General features: G+C 40.1%; 1 long non-coding RNA gene across 1 annotated transcript in view; it reads left to right on the forward strand.

The window, feature by feature from the left end:
- LOC119863250 overlaps positions 1-15,882 on the forward strand; it is a 43,725-nt gene extending 27,843 nt beyond the window's left edge. The window contains exon 5 of the long non-coding RNA XR_005295540.2: positions 15,489-15,882. This is a non-coding gene — a long non-coding RNA (uncharacterized LOC119863250). The remainder of the gene's footprint in view (positions 1-15,488) is intronic.
- Positions 15,883-22,747: the final 6,865 nt, after the last annotated feature.

Below are 22,747 nucleotides of genomic sequence, written 5' to 3' on the forward strand. Positions count from 1 at the left end.
GAGGGGAGATATGATTGCTCTCTATAAATATATCAGAGGCATAAATACCGGAGAGGGAGAGGAATTATTTAAGCTCAGTACCAATGTGGACACAAGAACAAATGGATATAAACTGGCCAGCAGGAAGTTTAGACTTGAAATTAGACGAAGGTTTCTAACAATCAGAGGAGTGAAATTTTTGAATAGCCTTCCAAGGGAAGCAATGGGGGCAAAAGACCTATCTCGCTTCAAGATTAAACTCGATTAAGTTTATGGAGGAGATGGTATAATGGGATAACACGATTTTGGTAATTAATTGATCTTTAAATATTCATGGTAAATAGACCCGATGGGATGTTAGATGTGGTGGGATCTGAGTTACTACAGAAAATTCTTTCCTGGATATCTGGCTGGTGAATCTTGCCCATATGCTCAGGGTTTAGCTGATCGCCATATTTGGGGTCGGGAAGGAATTTTCCTCCAGGGCAGATTGAAAGAGGCCCTGGAGGTTTTTTCGCCTTCCTCTGTAGCATGGGGCATGGGTCACTTGCTGGAGGATTCTCTGCTCCTTGAAGTCTTTAAACCATGATTTGAGGACTTCAGTAGCTCAGACATAGGTCAGAGGTTTTTCGCAGGAGTGGGTGGGTGAGATTCTGTGGCCTGCATTGTGCAGGAGGTCGGACTAGATCATAATGGTCCCTTCTGACCTTAGTATCTATGAATCTATGTTTGGTATAAGAGTTCCACCTACAATAAGGGCAATAATGCAGATAATCATCAAAAACCTTGATGAAAATAAGAGATCAGAATTGGATAGGAAATCCATGGGAAGATTTTACAATTACCCCCTTTAGAGGGGTCTTTTTAATACATTTGAGTAAGTGGATTTAGGACTGCTTTTAAAAAAAAAAAGGGTCAGGTATCAGAGTAGCAGCTGTGTTAGTCTGTATTCGCAAAAAGAAAAGGAGTACTTGTGGCACCTTAGAGACTAACAAATTTATTTGAGCATAAGCTTTCGTGAGCTACAGCTCACTTCATCGGATGCATTCAGTGGAAAATACAGTGGGGAGATTTATATACACAGAGAACATGAAACAATGGGTGTTACCATACACACTGTAAGGAGAGTGATCACTTAAGATGAGCTATTACCAGCGGGGGTGACGGGGGAGGAAAACCTTTTGTAGTGATGATCAAGGTGGGCCATTTCCAGCAGTTGACAAGAATGTCTGAGGAACAGTGGGGGGGAAGGAGGGAGGAGGAAATAACATGGGGAAATAGTTTTACTTTGTGTAATGACCCATCCACTCCCAACCTCTATTCAAGCCTAAGTTAATTGTATTGTATTGTGTGTGTAAAAAAGTGTATTTGTCTGGGACAGCAAATGCAGGAAGTTTTTCAGTTGTAAAAATGTGAACATCTTCATTCCTAAAAATTCAAATTGCAAAATCAAAAGTTTTCTTTTGTTTGACTATGTAGACTTTACAGGATTGAGGGCTGGGAATGTCCACTTTATCACAATTGTTAAAGCTGTCTTCACAACTTCAGTACCCTCATCTTTACCCTTTATCAATGAGAGATGCAAAGATAACAATAAGGATTCTGTGAGGATTCAGAGTTCCTTTTTAATCTCTCCCTCATTCTTAAAGCATTCTAGAACATAAGATTTTTCAAATTTCTGATCTACAACATTTTCTTAAGACTAAAATTAAATATGGTTAAATGTTAAAGCCTTTCACTGTTTTCTGGTAGCCTTAACTGTTTAACATTTTAGCATTTATTTATATAACAATATTTATTTTATGATGGACTAGCATGTTACCTTTAGTAGAACCAAGATATCATTCTATCCAAGTGGGTACTTTAAGATTTTGCAAACCAGGGTGAATCTTCTCATCCAATTTTTTTCATAGTCTGTCATATATCCTCTTTTCCAAGTCACCAATTTGAGAACTGTCAAAATCTAACTCAGTCCCTGATAAGTCAAAGTGTGATTCAAGGGCCTGGACTCCCAAAAGTACCACATCATGTGGAGTGTCTGAAATGTTTTCCAAGAGAGACTGATAAGGCGAGAGTCTTTCCGCTGAATGAACAGCATTGAAAGCATAACACCAACCGACCCCAGTCATTGGTCGGCGGGATTGAATCTAGGGCCTCTGGCGCTTAGTGCATGAGGGTCTACCACATGAGCTAAAAGCCAACTGGCTGTTTGCTCTACAGCCTTAGCTGACTCATTACTCTCTGTCTCGTCTCCATGCCACTAGATGGGACAGAACACCACACCCAGGAGGCATGTGAGTTGCATACTTCCCCTAGCTGAGGAAGAGCATCCTAAGCTTCAGAGGCTTCCCAGTTGATATCCTGGACAAGCCCCCACTCATAACACTGACAAACCCCAGTCGTTGGTGGGCAGAATCGAACCTGGGATCTCTAGAGCTAAATACATGAGCCTCTACTGCATGAGCTAAAAGCCAACTGACTCTTAACTACAGCTGTAGAGCAGACTCCTATATATACTCCCTCCCTCCCTGCCAGCCACTAGATGGGACAGAACACCAGATCCAGGAGGTGTGTGGGTTACACAAGCAGCTGCAGATAGAGTACTAAAGAGGCTGGATAAATCAATGAGTCCTCCTTCTAATACCTTTCTTTCTTTCAGGAATCTCACAGGTAACATGTTTCCTGCATCTGTTTGTTCTGTTGATGCCTCTTTGAAGAAATCTTGTAATATAATAAATAAATAATTCATAAAAACAGAGTGGCCTAAAATTCATAAGTTTAGTGCCTGAAGTTAAGCTCCTAAAGCCATATTTAAGCTCCTAAAAAGTGGCATGATTTTTTTTTTTCCAAAGATGCAAAGCGGCCACAATTCCCAGTCAAGACAAGGTGACCTGCAGGTGCTCTGCACCTTTGAAAAGATCAAGACAGTTGTTTATGAGCTTAAATATGGCATTAGGAACTTAACTTTAGGCCCCATGTTAGAAAATTCTGGCCAAACCAGAACAATCTGTAAAGTATACTGTGCTACACACCATAAGTATGTATACAGTAGTAATAACATAAATCTCATCTAGCAGAACCAATTAATGACAAGAAAACAGTCTTCAGAAAATTCCAAAAATATGCACAGGGGAGTAGTCTTTTTTTGTTTCTGTTTTTGTTTTTGGGGGGGGGGGGCGTTCCAGACAGTAGCAGGCTCACTGGTAAAGCTGCCATTTTTAGATTCTGCTGTTGGCAGAGGGGGAATGGAGAATGAAGGTATCAGTAAAAAGATCATTCACTAGTAATAATTAGTGATGTATGTGTCAGAAAATTTGAGTTAATTTTTTTTTGGTTAGGAGGGTACGTGTGGCAGGGTTATTTCATGTGGGATTACTTTTGCTGAAAGAAGAGAACTAGGGTTTGTAGTCACTGGTAAACAATACGAAACGTTTAAATGGTGAATAGATTGAACTGAAGTAGCTGTAAATTCCCTGACCAGAATTACTTTCTTTTTCTTTATCTTCCCATACACTCAGTTGTATAGGACGTCCACCAGTTTCCACCATTTGTTTAGAGGGTATTATTTTCGGAAGGGGGAGCCTTAATCCCTGTAAAACTGACACTGGTACAAGATGGTGGTTGTGAAGTGAGCAGACTCTGACCATCAGTTTGAACACTAACTAGTGTAAATGCTAACCTCTTCTAATACTTTCTATGGAAATTCTGTTTGTTGTAGATTTTTAAGGCCAAAGGGACCACAGTGATCATCTAGTCTGACTGCCTGTAAGACTCGAGTCATAGACTGTCACCCAGTAACTTCTGTAATTTCTGTGTCAAGCCCATAATGTCTGTTTGAGATCTAGCATCCTTTTTAGAAAGATATCCAGTTTTGATTTAAAGACTTCAAATAATGGAGAATTCATCATCTCCCAAAGCTAATTGTTCCAATGGTTAAATATATCCACTGCCTTATTTCTAGTTTGAATTTGTCTAGACTCATTATGCCTTTTACTGCTAGATTTAAGAGCTGTCCACTATCAGAAATCTCTTCCTCCATATAAGTACTTGTAGACTGTGTGCAAGTCACCTTTACCTTTTCTTGGATAAACTAAATAGATTTAGCTTTCATTACAAGTCTTTCACTATAAGATCTGTTTCAGAGTAGCAGCCATGTTAGTCTGTGTCATAAATATAGGAATAAATAAAGGAAGGGTAACCCCCTTTCTGTATACAGTGCTATAAAATCCCTCCTGGCCAGAGGCAAAACCCTTTCACCTGTAAAGGGTTAAGAAGCTAAGGTAACCTCGCTGTTACCTGACCCAAAATGACCAATGAGGGGACAAGATACTTTCAAATCTGTGGGTTGAGGGGAACAAATGGGTCTGTCTGTCTGTGTGATGCTTTTGCCGGGAACAGATCAGGAATGCAAGCCTTACCACTCGTGTAAAGTTAGTAAGTAATCTAGCTAGAAAATGTTTTAGACTTTCTTTGGTTTAATGGCTTGTAAAATAAGTTCAATTGACAATTTTGACAATTTTTAAATCAAGGAGCGAATGTATATTCCTGTTTTTGTGTCTTTTTGTAACTTAAGGTTTTGCCTAGAGAGATTCTCTATGTTTTGAATCTGATTACTCTGTAAGGTATTTACCATCCTGATTTTACAGAGATGATTCTTTTACCTTTTCTTTAATTACAATTCTTTTTTTAAGAACCTGATAAATTTTTCATTGTTCTTAAGATCCAAGGGTTTGGGTCTGTGTTCACCTGTACCAATTGGTGAGGATTCTTATCAAGCCTTCCCCAGGAAAGGGGGTATAGGGCTTGGGGGGGATATTTTGGGGGAAGATGTCTCCAGGTGGTCTCTTTCCCTGTTCTTTGTTTAAAATGCTTGGTGGTGGCAGCATACTGTTCAAGGACAAGGCAAAGCTTGTACCTTGGGGAAGTTTTTAACCTAAGCTGGTAAGAATAAGCTTAGGGGGTCTTTCATGCTGGTTCCCACATCTGTATCTCAGAGTGGGGAAGGCACCTTGACGGTCTGTATCCGCAAAAAGGACAGGAGTACTTGCGGCACCTTAGAGACAAACAAAATTGTTAGTCTTTAAGGTGCCACAAGTACTCCTGTTCTTTTTACTATAAGATCTGTTTTCCAGACCAGTGGCTCTCAACCTTTCCAGAGTACTGCACTTTCAGGAGTCTGATTTGTCTTGCGTATCCCCAGGTTTCATCTCACTTAAAAACTACTTGTTTACAAAATCAGACCTAAAAATACAAAAGTGTCACAGCACACTATTGAAAAATTGCTTACTTTCTCATTTTTACCATATAATTATAAAATCAATTGAATATAAATATTGTACTTACATTTCAGTGTATAGTAATAGAGAAGTATAAACAAGTCATTGTCTGTATGAAATTTTAGTTTGTACTGACTTTGCTCATGCTTTTTAAGTAGCCTGTTGTAAAACTAAGCAAATATCTAGATGAGTTGATGTACCCCCTGGAAAACCTTGTGTACTCCTGGTTGAGAACCACTGTTCCAGACCATAAATAATTCTTGCAGCACTTTTCTTAACCCTTTACAATTTGTCAATGTCCTCTTTGGAGTGTGTATACCAGAACTGGAGACAGTGTTCCAGAAACGACTTCGCTAATGCAATACAGAAGTAATACCACCTTCCTTCCTTCCTTCTTGATATTCCCCTGCTTATGAATCCTAGGATCACATTTGCTGCCTTAGCTACAGCATTGCACCGAGAGCTCATAGTCCGATGGTAATCTACCATTATCCTAGGTCCTTTTCAGTGTCACTGAGTTCTAGGAAACTGTCTCCCATCTTATAAGATTGGACCTATGTTGTTTGTCCCTAGATGGATGACCTTGCATTTGACAGTATAAAAATGTATGTGTACAAATGAGGCCACCTTATCAAATGATCCAGATCAGTTTCTATAACTGACCCCGTCCCCATCATTATTTATCACTCCACCAGTGTGTGTCATCTGAAATTTTCATCAATAATGATTTTATATTTGCTTTCAGATAATTGATGAAGATACAGAATTACATTGAACCAAGAACAAATCCCTGCAGGACCCATTAGAAACCTCCCACATTTGCTGATGACTCCCCATTTATATTTACTTTTGCTATCTATCAGTTATCGAGTTTTGAATCAATGTAATGTGGGCTACATTGATTTTGTATGGGTACTCTTCTTTTTCCATGACATCATCACCCCGCCCCAAAAAAAAGTCAGTGGTTCTCAACCTAGGGGTGCTGCTTGTTCAGGGAAAGCCCCTGGTGGGCCGGGCCAGTTTGTTTACTTGCTGCATCCGCAGGTTCAGCCGATCACAGCTCCCACTGGCCGCGGTTCACCGCTCCAGGCCAATGGGGGCTGCGGGAAGGGCAAACCGCGGCCAGTGGGAGCCGTGATTGGCTGAACCTGCGGATGCAGCAGCTAAACAAATTGGCCTGGCCCACCAGGGGCTTTCCCTGAACAAGCGGTGCCCCTAGTTTGGGAACCACTGAACTAAGTGAAATGCCTTCCAGCAGTCTATGTCAAAACAGATACCTAGATCAGCCAAACTAATAATCTCATTAAAAATGATATCAAGTTTGTTCGACAAGACCTGTTCCCATAAAATCATAATGATTAACATTAATTATGTAACTGTCCTTTAATTCTTAGCTGATTTCATTCCTTTATTAGCCTTTCAATAATTTTGCTTGGGATCAGTGTCAGGCTAATTGGGCTATAGTTACTTAACTCATTCTGCTTACACTTTTAAAATATTTTAAGATTAAAGAGTGGGAAAACACCTTACAGGAATGTTGTAGCTGAAAAGAAAGACACCCAGAAAACTCAGTTAAGACTAAAGTTAGAAGAAACCCAAGTGTCTGAAAGTATGGAAATGCACAAAGTGTCAAAACAACCTTAACTCTGCCCCATGGCAACCCCAGCCTCCAATTCTTTTTTTCTTTTCATACTCCTGAAATTAAGGGTTTAGACCATCAGGCCCTGAATTAGAAGTTGTCATTTTTGAATCAAGGATTTATTTTTAAGTTCACTGTGTGTGGCTGTGGACACTTCCATTTTAGAAAAGACACTGTAGATGTCTAGTGCTCCTACAATTGCCCTTTTCCCATCTTTCATTTATCATCTCTTTTTATGTGAGGATTTCAAGAGTTCTGCAGTCCATAGAGCAGAAATTTTAATTTTTGAGATGTTCCTGCACTTCTACATTTTTTTCAGGCTTATGTGTATGATACCAGTTTTATGTGCTCTGTCATAAATTTGAATAGGTACGTCTGCTAGTATGTATTTGTTATGTGCACAGCATGCACACAGAGCAGTTTATGTATTTATCTAATACTCTTTCATGAAGTTTTTGACCTAATGCTACTTTCTCAAAATCCAGAACCTTAATACACACTAGAACCAAAAACAGAGATACAAAGCAGACTGTTCTGTAAGGCAGAGAGGCACAACTCACCCCTATTTACTCTAGCTGGCGCTTTGGAGATTGACTGACTGCAGAAGACCCAGATCCTACATTTCCCAAAAGAAACCCTTAATCTGCAAGCAGGACCAGGAAATCTCTTTCCAACTTCATGATAGCTTGTAATTTTAACCCCTTTTTCAATACACTGCAGTATTAACTGATTCCTGTACTTGTATAGATGATAGCTAATGAAGAGTGTGGAATAGTGATATTCAGTATGCTATTGTTTATAATCATGACATTAAGTACAACTTTTTCTGTGGACTGGACAACATTTGGAGTTTATGCAACCACTGTACAATTAAGCGTAAAGCATTCTAGTGGTTGTGGTCACATTGTTATGGGTGGATGAGGTTGTTTCTTATGGAACCTCAAGAATTGCTTTGAGGGCAAAGTTGATGTTGCTTGAGTGCCTGCACTGTGCATTTCTATACTTTAAATATTCTGCCTTTTTTTTTTAAAGTTCAATCTTAACTCTATATTTCCTGGATTTCTAAATACCAATATGTCCTCTCAACCATTAGCTCATATTAACAGAGTCTTTTATCTTGGAATTTTCTTAGTATTTTTTTGAAAAATTTTGAAATGCTTATGCTCTACATCATGGAGTGCAGTGGAGGGGGTCTTCACTCCTCAGTATTCCCCCCCCCCCCCCAGCTTTGGTGTGCTCTTCAGCTGTCCCAGAACATTTATTCCCATCTCAGTTCCTTTCCCTGCCGTCCTTTCCAGAGTGTTTGTTACTCTTTCTTTGAGCCTGAAAGATGTCTTGAGTCCTTTGATATCATAGAGAATAGAAGAAAAGAGGAAGAACACTTCCTAGGATAATGAAACTGACTACTCTTTCTTGATCACTTCCTAATTATGTGGCTCAAGCACATAAGGATGTGGATTCCTAAAAAATACATGAGCTAATGCTCCAGGTGTAACAAATGACCAGTGCTCGATATGTGACGAGCCGTTTCTGTGTGTGACATTGGGAGCTGTGAAAAATTACTACTACTAAGAACACATGGGCCAAAAAAAAATCAACACACAAGTAACATTTGATGATGTAGTAAAAGAAACTTTAATCTGGCATTTTCTAAATTCTCAGAAAACTCTTCTGCATTATTTTAAGCATTAGAATTTGAAAACCAATTGGTTACCCCAATCTTAAATTAGAATGGGTTAGAATAGAGAAGGTTGGGTTAAAATGAAATCGGGTATAGGATGGAAGTCTGGACTCTACCGAAAGCAAAGGATCAGTGCTTCCATAATATTATTTGATTTGGGCTCCACAGACAAACTTTGTTTTGTGGTTATGTACTGCAAGTCTCTGTCTTGTCCTGCAGAGTTTGAAGAGAATTTGAAATGAAACTGAAATAGCTTGGCCAGTTGTTGACAATGAGTGATACTGTGTTTTGCGATTCGACTGGATGAATAATAATAAAAATAAAGTCAGTGAAAATTATTTTTAAAAACTCATTTTTGTCTAATTATTCATAAATCTATTTGAATTATTAGTGGTTCCTGCCACATGCACACACCCCCATTCTTCCCTGTGTGTGTGTGGGCAACTTTTTTTTGTCTGAGACCCGTGGTGACTGTCAATTAATTTCTGATTAGAATTTAAGATGTATTTAATTTAATAAGCTCTAAATGGCCTTGTGACCTGGCTATCTGAGAGAGTTCCACAATACATGTTTTCCCACACCAGTCCCATTTGAAGATTGGGCTGCTGACAGGGTGTGTTTTACATCCAGGGTTCTCAACTTTTTTCTTTCTGAGGCCCCCCAGACATGCTATAAAAACTTCATGCCCCACCTTGCCACAATAACTGGTTTTCTGCATATAAAAGCCAGGGCCACCGTTAAGGGGTAGCAAGCAGGGCAGTTGCCCAGGGCCCCATGCAACAGGGGACACCGTGAAGTTATATTTCTCAGGCTTCTGCTTCAGCCCCAGATGGTGGGGCTCAGAGCCCCACCCTTCAGCCCCATGCAGTGGGACTTTGGCTTTCTACCCTGGACCCCAGCAAGTCTAATACAGGTCATGCTTGGCAGATGCCCTGAAACCTACTTGCACCCCCCACACATACCCGGGGCCCCAAAGCCGTGGTTGAGAACCACTGTTTTATATGATAAATCTTGGAACTAGAACTCTCTTCCATTCTGGTGACACAGAAGGAGGATTTGTTGACCGTCAGGGCATGCTGCAAGAGTAATCTCTTCCTTCTTTGCAGGCTTTTCTGGGGGAGGTGGGGTGAGGGCTTTCTGTGTGGGTGGTTTGTGGTGGGCATTACCTGCCAACTGTAAGGTAAATAAATTGGATTGTCTTCTCACTGCTAGCGTATGGTACTTTGCAGGGTATGGCTGCTCTCTTTGTCTACAACAGAGGTCACCAACCAGTCAATCGCAATCAACTGGTGAATGCTGGAGCCTCTGCCAGTAGATCACGATCTCCAACCGCAAAAAGTCCAGCGGCACAGCAGGGCTAAGGCAGGCTCCCGGCCTGCCCTGGCCACACACCACTCTTGGAAGTGGCTAGCATGCCCCTGAGGCCCCAGGGACGGGGGGAGGGGTCTCTGTGCACTGCTCCTGCCTGCAAGCACTGCCCCTGCAGCTCCCATTGGCTGGGAATGGAGAGCTGCGGCCAACGGGAGCTGTGGGGGCATGCTGGCCACTTCAGAGAGCAGTATGGGGCCGGGGCAGGCAGGGAGCCTGCCTTAGCCCTGCTGCACCACCGACTGGGAGCCACCTGAGATAAGTGCTGCCTGGCAGGAGCCTGCACCCCAACTCCCAGCCCTGAGCCCCCTCCCAGAGCCAGCATCTCATAAGCCTTCCTGCACCCTGAACCCCCCCGCACCCTTGCCCCAGCCCAGAGCCCCCTCCTGCACCCAAACTCCTTCCTACAGCTTGCACCCCTCACCCCCTCTTGCACCCCAACCCGAAGCCCCAGGCTCAGTACGGAGCACCCTCCCACACTCCAAACCCCTCAGCCCCAGTCCAGAGCCCTCACCCCCTCCCACACCCCAAACCCCTGCCCCAGTCTGGTGAAAGTGAGTGAGGGTGAGGGAGAGTGAGGGAGGGAGGATGGAGTGAGTGGGGTGGGACCTCGGGGAAGGTATATCGTGGGATGCCCTTAAATTCAAAAAGTGATCTTGTGCGTAAAAAGGTTGGAGACCACTGGTATACAAAGTTATAAGACTGAGCATTTTACTCTTTGTGAGGTATCTTGAGTACTGAGAGAGCTAATAGCACTAAATTCTAAGGCATTCTTTCTTTAATGTGCCAGTGTGTAAAAAATATGTTTAAAAGTAAGACTCAAATGACTTACTCCTACAGGCACTCAGGAAGCTATTTGGTTGTAGATACTGTATTATTTCCATCTCCTGCTATCATTATTTGTATGATGTACATGACATTTGCCATCTTTCTGTGACTAATCCATATTTTCTCTCCAAATTTATCATGTGAAGTAAAAGCCATATTTAAGAGCTGGTCGTAGTAGCTAAAATATCAGTTCACCCTAACACTCTGCATTTTGTAGCATTCAAGGATCTCAAAGTGCTTTGCACACATGAATGAATTTACCCTCACAGCAACTCTGTATGTAGTCATTATCTCCATTCAGTACATCGCTTTTTCCATTTTGTAGATGAGGAAACAGAGGAACAAAGTTGTAGTATTTTGATAAAGATCACAAGGAGCTCTATGGCAGAGGCAAGAACAGAACTCTGATCTCTTGACTTCAGTACTGTATCTTAACTAAGAGCCAACCTTCCTAGCAATGACTTGGGTAGACTTGTATTCATGCAGAGTAATTGGTTGTCTGAGCTCTAGCTTAATGACAGGTTTCAGAGTAGCAGCCGTGTTAGTCTGTATTCGCAAAAAGAAAAGGAATACTTGTGGCACTGAAAATTTCCACCAAATGCATCCGATGAAGTGAGCTGTAGCTCACGAAAGCTTATGCTCAAATAAATTTGTTAGTCTCTAAGGTGCCACAAGTACTCCTTTTCTTTTTGTGAGCTCTAGCTGTACACCTACAAAAGTAGATGCCATAAGCAGGTAATCTTGAAGCAGACATTAAAAACTGTAATAATTAAATTGTGTAAATGTAAAGCCAGTTCCCTGCTTTGTTTCTCCCAGTGCATCATGGGGGACATTGTCAAAGACATAAATCATAGGTAGCTGCCTAACTTCCATGGGAATTGGTGCCTTAGTGACCTTTGTGCCTTTGAAAATCTCCCTTTGTCTACCCTGTGTCTGCTTTGTTTAAATTGTAAGCTCTCTGGAACACAGACTTTGCCTGTGTTTCATGTCTTATGCAGCACTGTGCATACTGTAACAAATAAAATGCCCAAGAAATAATACTTCAGTCTAAAAGTACTGTAATGGTTAAATGCTAACACAGATGTTGTCATCTATGAAAATACATGTAAGTGTAGTGAATGATTAGCTAGGCAAATATAAGAACACTGGTACAAGTTTATTCATTCGAGTACTTAGTAATATTTAAAAGCAGGAATTCAGATGAACAGTGTTTCTAAGAGTGTGTTTTATTGTGACTCTAAGTGTTTGGATTTTTAGGTGGTCATGTGCCAAAATACACAGGTCAGTTCACTTGTTAGCTTGGATTTATTTCTTACTTGAAGGGTGTTCTGTTGTATTATGCATCCCTTAAATGATTTATGGATAATAAAAGTATTTGCTTGAATAGCTTTCATGTAATTTTATCTGCCACTACTATTTTCATATATTTCTGTATACCTCTTGGTATTTGTGTGTGTAATTTTTTTCTTATGGTCAGTGGAAATAAAACAAAGTATTACTGTTAATTACCGTCTGTTACTTTGAATCTTGATACAACTTTGCGCTAAATATTAGTGAATACATAAGCATCTCCTGCAGAAATTTGAGACAAATAAAAGGTATTATTCTCTTGCACTTTAAATTTTAATTACGTTTTCAAGTACAAGCAAGCTTCAAGCTGAGACGTGCTGATATTGAAAACTAGGTCATGTTGTTTATGCACAAACTGTTTTCTGTACTGCAGAGTGATAGTTTAAAAGAAATGAATTAGGGGATTTTTCCAGGATTTAGCAAGTCCATATGATATGTTAGGAGACCATTATTGCACACAGCTGGAAAATCCATTAATTTTCCTGGGTTGTAAACAATAAGAATTCTTCTGTTCTGTATGAGCTTGGATTTACTTTACTTCAGCTGACTCTGAATGAATAAATAAGGGCTCACTTAATTGAAAAGATAGCCGATGGAGTCAGAGTAAAAATGTCTCAGGCTCTATTTAATCAAAATGATCCACTGCCTTCCATGCTGTTCAATTCCATGTAAGATTTGTAGGGCTCTGCTTTTATTTTACTTTTTTTAACCCAGACTCCTGATTGACCTGAAATTTGGTGATACCTTGGAAAAAAAATTATGGGTCAGGTGAGGGCACAATGCAAGATGATTTTAATTTAATTTCTTCTGGTTCCTTCTAAAAGATCACAAGGCCCTTTGTGATTGGAGGCATTTTTTTAACTCTTAAAATTTAGCTCTTGCCTTGGGGCTGGCTTAGCTGCTATAGAGGTTTCCTCTACCAGCTAAAAGCCTCTTAAAACCTCATGGTTGGTGTGTAGTTTAATATGTTATAGTTCTCTTTATAAACTGGTTTCAGAATAGCAGCCATGTTAGTCTGTATTTGCAAAAAGAAAAGGAGTACTTGTGCAACCTTAGAGACTAAATTTGTTAGCCTCTAAGGTGCCACAAGTACTCCTTTTTCTTTATAAACTGTTCTTCTTTTATAGCCTGTTAGTCCCCATGTGTACGAGTGAGAGAGCATGCACAATATCTTTAATAAGGAACCACTCCAGTGGTCTCACTCACATAGAAACAACAGACTAAATAAACGTGCTATGAGGATACATAGAAAGTATACTTTAGAAACCCATACTCCCTGTGTAGATAAAAGTTAATCAGTAACTCACAATGAAAGTGACTCAAGCCAGAACACAGCAAGAGAAGTGTGTAGAGATACAGCAACAGTGTTAGTGCTCCTGTTAATCTGAAGTTCTGACCAAAGCTTCCATGAAGACTTAGTGCTGCTTTAGACATAGAAGGTAGCTCTTTATGTTAACAAGCTGGCCTAGTACTGAAACTGACATGGGTCACCCACCAACAATCCAATCCCAAATGCTCTTCTTTGTCCATAGAATTTTTGCACCCTGTCCTTCTCTTAAAAAAGTATCCAAGTTTCTGTCTAGCCATATGCAATAGGTTCTTCGGGGTCCTCCAAGTCCTCACCATCCTATGTGTCAGGTGCTGCAGGACCACTTTTGACTCGTCGGAAGCTGAAGCCCCAAAGAATTCTAAGGTGCAGCTGGGAATTAAATGCCTGCTGCGGAGGTCTGGGCAAAAATGGAGAAGCCCTTCCAGAGAAGCAAAAATTACTGAGCTAGGTGTGTAACTAGGAACCAGTTTAAAGTTAGCAGTCAAGGGGGTTTCATCTTCCCCTCGCAGATAAGAGGGCAACAAGAGAATACACATCCAGCTTCTCTAGGATTGTTGGATGGGAGATAGTTCTGCAGCTAATCATTATTAAAATTCATAGTGAAGCTAAACTCTCTGGTGATCAGAATAGAGAGACAGACTGTTGCACCTACAAGTCAGCGATTGTATAGCACTGGCTGAGTACCATTCGCTCAAGGAAGAGAAACACTACAAAAGAAGATCCATAATTATTTTGGGGGGTTAATGCTATTCTTTTGATTCATACAAAACCAGATACACTACCTGTTTGCCATGGCAACTATATCTTGATAAAACTGTTGTCATATCTGCATGAGTCATTCTTGGCAGGGATAATCTGATTCTTTCTACACAGAGCACTGCAGAATCCTGACTTCACTTTAAGGGATGGAGGATGATGCGTGAATGTGTGGGTTGCAAACAGAAGAAAAGGGTTCTCTAAATCTCAGGCTAAAAATAGTGAAGTTAGAGTCTATGTTTTGACCACAATGTTGTCTGTAGAAAAAACATCGCTAGAGCATAAACAAAGGCCTTGGTTGTTCCTGAAGAATGCCCAGTAATCAACACATAGTTGTCACTATTTTCAGTATGAATTTTGGATCTTTGTATTCTACTAAATTCTCAAAATTGCATTTAAATTATGTGTACACATAATAAACCGAAGGAAAGTGCTTTAAAATAGAACAAAATACTATACTAACCTTCAATATCACTCACAATGTGAAATATATTAGAATATATTTATTTAAATTCAAATATTCCAGGGTTGTTTTTGTTTTGTGTTTTGTTTTGTTTTTACCCTCAACTGTGGTAAGTTATTTTCTCTATGGGTTCACAGGAATTCAGTTCTCAAGTCCACTCCAGTAATTAGAGAGAGGCTTGAACCAATCCTCTTGAACTTTGAGATGTGGGGAAGGGGGGGGCAGGTAGTGTTCAACTTGAAACCCCAGATCTAGATATCAGATTTGCGAATAGTTGTTGGGGTTGAAGTGGACTGATCCAAACCCCTTGATTGGAATTTCCCTGAATGGTCAATTACAGGTAGTTCAAAATCCAGTTCTTACTTTTGCAGCCTGTTCCCAACTCCAATGATATTTAACTGAAGTTACCCAATGCCCCATGATGCACTGTCATACAACTTACAAACCCCAATGAACTGATTATTAAATCTGTACCCAAAAATGATCATCTAAAGTATTAAATAAAATGAATCTGTAGGGATTATGCAAACCAGATATCGTATTCTTAAACAAAAATGAATAGTTTCCTACATCCTATATCTACCTCACACAATTTTGTACATCAGTTCGGGTTTTTGTTTGTTTTTTATTTTTATTTTTTTTAATCCTTTGAGAAAGCAGAAAGTATCTCCTATTGAGTATCTGCACCAGGTCAAGGTGACAAGTTAATCATATGGTTTGGGCAGAAATTTGAACCTGCCTCAGCTGGCTGGACTCTGACTTGCTGAACTGAACCTACACTTCAGGAGATCATACACTATCATATTGCTTCTTCTCAGAGAGAGCCAGAGACTTCCCTGTTGCTAGATGTGAGAAGTGACCCAGAAGAGGGCCTTGACTGTCATGGTTCTCCTATGTCCCAGATTCCACATCAACAAAAGGCAACGTCTATCTGGGTGGAGGGAAGCTACAACCAAGTCAGTTTTCCAGCAGGAACACCGGATAAAGAAGACAGGACATCTACATCTAAGTAGTGGTTGAAGGGGCAAGCAGCTGCTGAGGGGAGGTAATCTTTTCACTTAGTAGAAGGGTTCTGTAAAAATGTCTTTATTTTTTGTTTTCTACATTTGGGTTGTTGTCTGTCTTTGACTAAACAGGCAGGAACTGAGGATCTTGTTCTGAAGGAGTTTGTTTGCTCTGTCTGACAATAAATCCTAAACCTCTGTAAATTGATATTTTTTTCTGTTTAATTGTTTTTGTGTATTTGTGATGAGGAGGAGTGCTTGGAACTGGGCTCTGCCACATTACCCTCATAGAGTCGTATCTTATCACACCCTGGCCCACAAGGTCATCTAGACTCCAACCCAAGAGTGCAGCAATGTGGTGAGGCTGGCTGAGAAAGAGCCAGCTGCTTTCTATAGCTATCCTAGAAACAACATATGCAGTGGAACCCCATGCCCAGAGCCTGGGTTTAGAATTGAGTTTGCCATACTTTACATACAAAGCTTGGTGACCCCCACTCAGTGTGCCCTGGATAGACATCCAAAGGTTCTCAGTTTACAGATTTCCATCAACTTTGCTTTAGTTTAGAAATGAAATATGTTATAAAAGTGGTACCTCTGCATTTGAGCGATACAGGAATAGAAGAATCCCCATGAGATAACTAATCTATAACAAGGGATTTTTTTGCTTTGTAAATTGGCTTTATGATGAGAGAAGAGAGGATGAATAAGTTTTATTTTGGGTAACAAGGAAGGGATCACATTAAAAAATCAACTCGGTGCAAAATAAATTCTGCTTTTTTACTCCTGATATGATGAAGAGGGACCATAACTGATAGAGTGAGATTTTCACAGGGTGAAGACAGATGTTTTATTACAGTAGGCCTTTGGAGCCCCAGTCATGGAGCAGGCTCCATTTGTGCTAAGCACTATATAAATGTACAAGAGCACAATATAAGAAGAAAACTTGAGGGTGGTTTGATTGCGTAGTGGGGTTTTAAAGTAGTCTTTAAGTAGGTTGGATAATTTAAATATTGCTTTGTTAGGTTCACGTAGATAAATGACATAAATCAAAAACATTTTCAAATGCAGATTTCTCTTTCTGATCTGTCTGCTCAACCTATCTTCCTTCCATACACCCTTGCCTCGTGAACCTGAGTGGAGTGAACTACAAGTCTGTCACTTGAATCGTTTATATTTTATGCAATTCCCATTAAATATGAATGCTGTTGAGGCAGCCTTTATAACTCTAATAGTGTATGCTTATTTTAAAATGGGGTTTTCTTTATGGCTAAGAGCCATGCAGGATCTAATCTCCACTTGAATTAAGGCTTGACTGCATTGACCTGTTTGAAAGGAGAACTGCTGCTGTAGTAGATCTGGATGTAACAGTTCACTGGACTTTCTTGGGAATGGGGCTTAGGGGGAAAGTGATGTTTAGGAGAGAGTTTCTAAACAGAGTGGAAATTCATTAGTTGGAGACTAAAAATGTATGTGGAGACACAGCTGTTTAGCCTGGTTTTGAAAGTGCAGAATCGATTATGATTATTCTGTCTCTCTGCTTGCACAGAATGGTATGACCTTCGTGTCTGATCTGGGATATATGCATCCCCATAGGCTCTTACTATTCATGCCTTTGAAGTATTGTGGAAATAAACTCTTCTGACAATGAGATGGTACCATTTAGATGGTACTCATCTAAATCTTTGCAAAACAGCCTATGTTTGGTTCATGTTATGGTCAAAGCTATTATAAAAATAAGTCTCCAAAGTGACATGTATAAAAAGGAAGTTTGTAGGATAAAGCTGATGTGCGACTTTGGCATCCACTGCAGCTTGGGATGGTGTGAAATAAAATTCCTATTCACTTGGCCTATTGCTCAGTATAGCCCGTGCCTTGCCAAGTGCTATAGGTGAGAAATGTCACGGAACCTAGTGAGAAATACAAGCCAATGTGCCCAGAAGTTAAAAAACAAACCCTGGAAAGCTTTAAGATAAATTTTCATTATCTTGTCTTGTTTCACCCCTCTTTGCCAGGTAGTTCTGTACCCTCACACACAAGGAACTAAAGGCTATTGGAAGATGTGTTTATCTCATGCTGTTATGAACTGTAGTGCAAATAAGCCAGGATGTAAATGTCTGCTTGTTCCTATGGTACACAAAAATTACATAGTTACCCTGTCTTTAGTTTAAATACTTGGAAGAATTTAGATTGGATTGCCTGGAAATGACTGGCTGATCTTGCCTTGAGTATTGTCTTGTTTCCATTCATACCAAAACTTGGATAACTGAGCAAAAACAACAAAATATGAAAAGGAGTCTAGAGAGGAGAAAAATCCTCTAATTATGTTATGAAACTTCTTCCTGCCTGTATTAACATAAGAATGGATCAGAACAATGGGCCATCTAGCCCAATGGCCGGTGCTAAACCGAATGAACAGAATGAACAGAACAGGGCAGTTATCGAGTGATACATCCCCTGTCATCCAGTCCTAACTTAGGGTCACCTAGAGCATGGTGTTACATCCCTGACCATCTTAGCTAATAGCCATTGATGGACCCATCTTCCATGAACTTAGCTAATTCTTTTTTTAACTCTGTTATACTTTTGGCCTTCACAGCATTCCATGGCAACAGGTTTACTGTGTGCTGTGTGAAAAAGTATTTCTTAGGTTTGTTTTAAACCTTCTGCCTATTAATTTCATTGGGTGACCCCTGATTCTTGTGTTATGGGAAAGGGTAAATCGCACTTACTTTCTTCACACCATTCATGATTCTATAGACCTCCGTCATATCCCCCCTCCTTAGCTGTATCTTTCAAGATGAATGGTCCCAGTCTTTTTAATCTATCCTCATGTGAAAGCTGTTCCATACTCCTAAACATTTTTGTTGCCCTTCTCTGTACGTTTTCAAATTCTAATGTATTGTTTTTGAGATGGGGTGATCAGAACTGCATGCTGTATTCAAGGTGTGGGCATAGCATGGCTTTATACAGTGGCATTATGATATTTTCTGTCTTATTATTTGTCCTTTTTCTGATGGTACCTAACGTTCTGTTAGCAACAGTCAAAAAAGCTGCACATTGAGCAGATGACATTAGAGCATTATCTGGGTTGACTCCAAGATTTCTTTCTTGATTGGTAACTACTAAATTAGAACCCATCATTTTGTATGTGTAGTTGGGATATGTTTTCAGGTGTGTGTTTTTTTGCCACGTCACTGTTCACCCCCTTTTCCAGATCATTTATAAATATGTTGAACAGCAAAATACAGTACAGAACCTTGGGGGACCCTACTCTTTACCTCTCTCTATTATGAAAACTGACCTACCCTTTATTCCTACCTTCTGTTGCTTATCTTTTAACCAGGACTGATCCATGAGAGGACTATCCCTCTTATCCCATGACTGCTTTCTTTGCTTAAAAGCCTTTGGGGAGTGACTTTGTCAAGGCTTTCTGAAAGTTCACGTACACTGTATTGACTGGATCGCCCTTGTCCACACACTTGTTGACACTCTCAAAGAATTCCAATATATTGGTGAGGTATGATTGTCCTTTACAAAAGCTATGTGGATTCTTACCCAGTATTAAAGAAGCCAGCTAACTTTTATACACACACACGATATGTGTGCTTATATGCACGTATATGTATGCCATGAAGTCTCCATAAGATAGTGAAAAAGTACCCCCTGGGTTTATCATCTAAAGGAGCCTGTTACTGTCCACTCTGGAAAGCATAATACTCAATTTTGTTTCTACTGTACTCTGAAAATTTTGAACTACATATGCACAGAAAAAAACTAATACAACCTTTTAGATTGTCTATTTCATCACTAGATTCAGAGTCTGTTCCTAGGTGTGTGCACTCAAGCTCTTAGGAAGAAAAATGACCTTTTAAAGCCATGGTCAAATAGACATATGAGATCTCATTATATCCTGCTGTATTATTGTCTGGGAGGTTATTGGGGAAACAAGGGTTTATTTGAGTTACTGAAGATATTATTTGCTGATTGCTAAGTACTGAATTAACAGCACATGCTGTTTTTTATTTTTGTTTTTTAAGGTGTCTGAGGGAACCCTTTCTGGTTTATCTCCTGGATTTTAATCTCATAATAGAGAGAGGTTAGGGAACCAAATAGTCCAAGGGTAAAGAATGAAGATGTCATGTGGCTCATATTCTATGAATAATAAGATGATCCAGTTAATCTCTAAAAACAACATTTCTTTATTTTTCTTTATTACTTTTGTTTAATAAATGGTTACAAAGAGGAGAAATGAAATCATGATAGCTAGGCATACATAACATATTTGTTCATTTGCATCTGTTAGCAGCATATTACATCATCATAATTTAATAATTAAGGTAAGTTACTACTTATCTTACTACTGAGATAAGTTAACTTAAGTCTTAATGCTTCAGCTTTGTTTATGTTTATAATATGTCTTCTACAAGATTTGAGGTCTGGCCTTTTAGCCCTTACTCATGTGAATAGTTCCGCTGTCTCCAGTGGGACAACTCACATTTATAAGGGGCTCAGGCCAGTGGAGTTTAACTTTCATTTAAAAAACAAACAAAATTTTTCTCTTTCTAATCTCAAACTATTGGCCTTGCCGTGATTATTCAGAGTTAATACCGTAATTTAATTCTAAAACCGTGCATACAATATGTCAGTATATTTACATTACCTTTCTCTGATATACTTCATTTGTTGTAAGTGGTCTAAGACCAGCGTACAAATGTCTTTCATGGACTGTTTGTTTAGCATAAGAAGAGTATTAAACAGAACTAGGCAATGCTATATCTCAAGAGTTGCAGAAAAAACTGAATTAGGTATTAGAGAAGCATTATGCTCATGTACTTATAGACTGTATCATAGTGCATCGTCACAAGGTGGCAGAGTTAACTGTAGCATTTGCTGAATTTGATGTTTTTAACCATGCAACTAGAGTGACCAGACGTCCTGATGTATGGTTGGGACGCCATTTGTATTGATATTTTGCTTTGGCAGCAGTCCGGCTTTTTTTTTTTTTTTTGCTTGGGGTGGCAAAAAACATAGAGCCGGCTTTGGTGGTGGGGTGAGCCTGTGGCTGCCCCCCCATGTGACCCAAGATTTTGTTCTTGTTATATGGTCACCCTACATGCAACCCTAATGTTTTATAACAGAAGGCCAAATTCTGCCTGGCTCTTAAATGGGTGCATATCGGGTGGCGGGTATAAGAAGCCCTTATTCCTCCCCTTGTTTTTCCTTCTTAAGGGTCAGACAAAATTGCAGCCCCTGTGCTTTCGAGGGCACAGGAGCTGCTCCCCTGTTTTACTGGTAGTTGCATCTAACAAGGTTGAGTCATAGTTCCCAGCACCAACCAGCAATTAGGGTGATAGACAGCAAGTGTGAAAAATCGGGACGGGGGTAGGGGGTAATAGGAGCCTATATAAGAAAAAGACATAAAATCAGGACTGTCCCTATAAAATCGGGACATCTGGCCACCCTACCAGCAATGCTTGCCAGCTGTACAGGGAATGTGAGCTGCTTTCCACAAAGGAGTGGTAGTAAAAGAGAGTCTGCTGGAGTTCCTTGTACTGTTCTCCCTTCTGTTCCCCCTCCCCCATTCTTTGGTTGCTAGGCACTGATACTTGATTGTAGATGTACTGACAAGGGGTAGTCTACCGCATCGAGGGGAAAACTAGCAGATGTTACCAGTCTTAGGAACATTTGAGCTGTATTAATTCCCCAGTGTTTCCCCTGTGTGTTTTTGGAAGGGAGAATCTGGAAGATCCCAACCCCCTCCAACTTTGCAAAGCTGCAACAAGTAGACAGTATATAAAAGCCTTTGAGAAAGTTATCAGGGGCAGTGGGAGAAAAAAGAGATGTTGAGACACAACTCTGCTCCCATTCCGTCCTGACTGGCTCCTTTCTATGCACAGATGCATGTGGCTATGTGGGACACTTACTTTCATCATTGTTTACTTTCTACGGTTCTGTCAGCAGCATTGTGATATTAGTTTAGCTGTTTCAGTGTTGTTTCTGGTCTGTTTTACTTTCATGTGCCAATGCATTGGCACAATGCTGCAATGTGTGGGGTCCAAACACTGAAAGCAAAATTACTTAAGAATCTGTATTTCTACTGGAATAAGAAAACAATGTATAGCATCACCTATTGGCCTCTAAGCTTTGCAAAACACGGTGGTTTTTTTTTTTTTAAACTAACCCTGCATTTGAGTCTGGTTTGAGCATACACTATCCCTTTATTTCTACTAACACATCATGTGTTTTTGCAGAGGAACTTCAAACAAATCCCCTCTTTTATAAATTGTCACATCACTGCTGTTTGTTGTGAGATCTACTTTTCATAAGGCTTTAAAATATATCTGGATTTATTTAAGTTTTATTCTTTGCAAACTCTTTTCTTTCTCACTTTATTTTGGTTTCTATTAGGATGAGGTTGTTTGAGATCCTGCTATGTGCTGTAAGACACAGCAAAACACAACAGTGTATTCCCAGCTCACCGCCTCCATTGCAGGGGCAGACAGGTGGTGATGTCCTGTCACCATGACTACATGCAGCCCTCAGAGTGGGCTCTGCTAAGAAGATTCTGAGTTGCTGGGGGAGGGGCATCCGGCTATGCTAACACTACTTATGGGATGTTTCACATTGGTTGCACTATATTATGAGCCTGACCTACAGTGTGTGTGTGTGTGTGTGTGTGTGTGTGTGTGTGTGTGTGTTCTTCTGAGACAACTTTATGCAGGAGTTAAAATAAGAACACATCATGTCAGAAAGAAACAATGGAACATTGTCAGCATTCTTGCTTTTGGGTACCACTGCATCAGGGCTTCTACCCCTAGTACTCACAGGATGAGCTGTTTATCATAAGCTGTTCTCATTTGCTATCAGTTTCTTTCTCCCAGCTCAGTTACATCAATTCCCTGCTGTGCTTACTCAGAATTTTTTTTCACTCCGGAGAACACAGTCTCTTGGTTCCTCAGCCAGAAGCCTTTGACAAGAGGCATCTCACATACTAATTTTGATTAGAAATGTTTGTTTGAAATGGTATCAAAACATAAAAACAACAGTGGAAAAAGTCAACAGATTCTCTTCTC

This window comes from Dermochelys coriacea, chromosome 11 (assembly GCF_009764565.3).
Source record: "Dermochelys coriacea isolate rDerCor1 chromosome 11, rDerCor1.pri.v4, whole genome shotgun sequence".
NCBI lineage: Eukaryota > Metazoa > Chordata > Testudines > Dermochelyidae > Dermochelys > Dermochelys coriacea.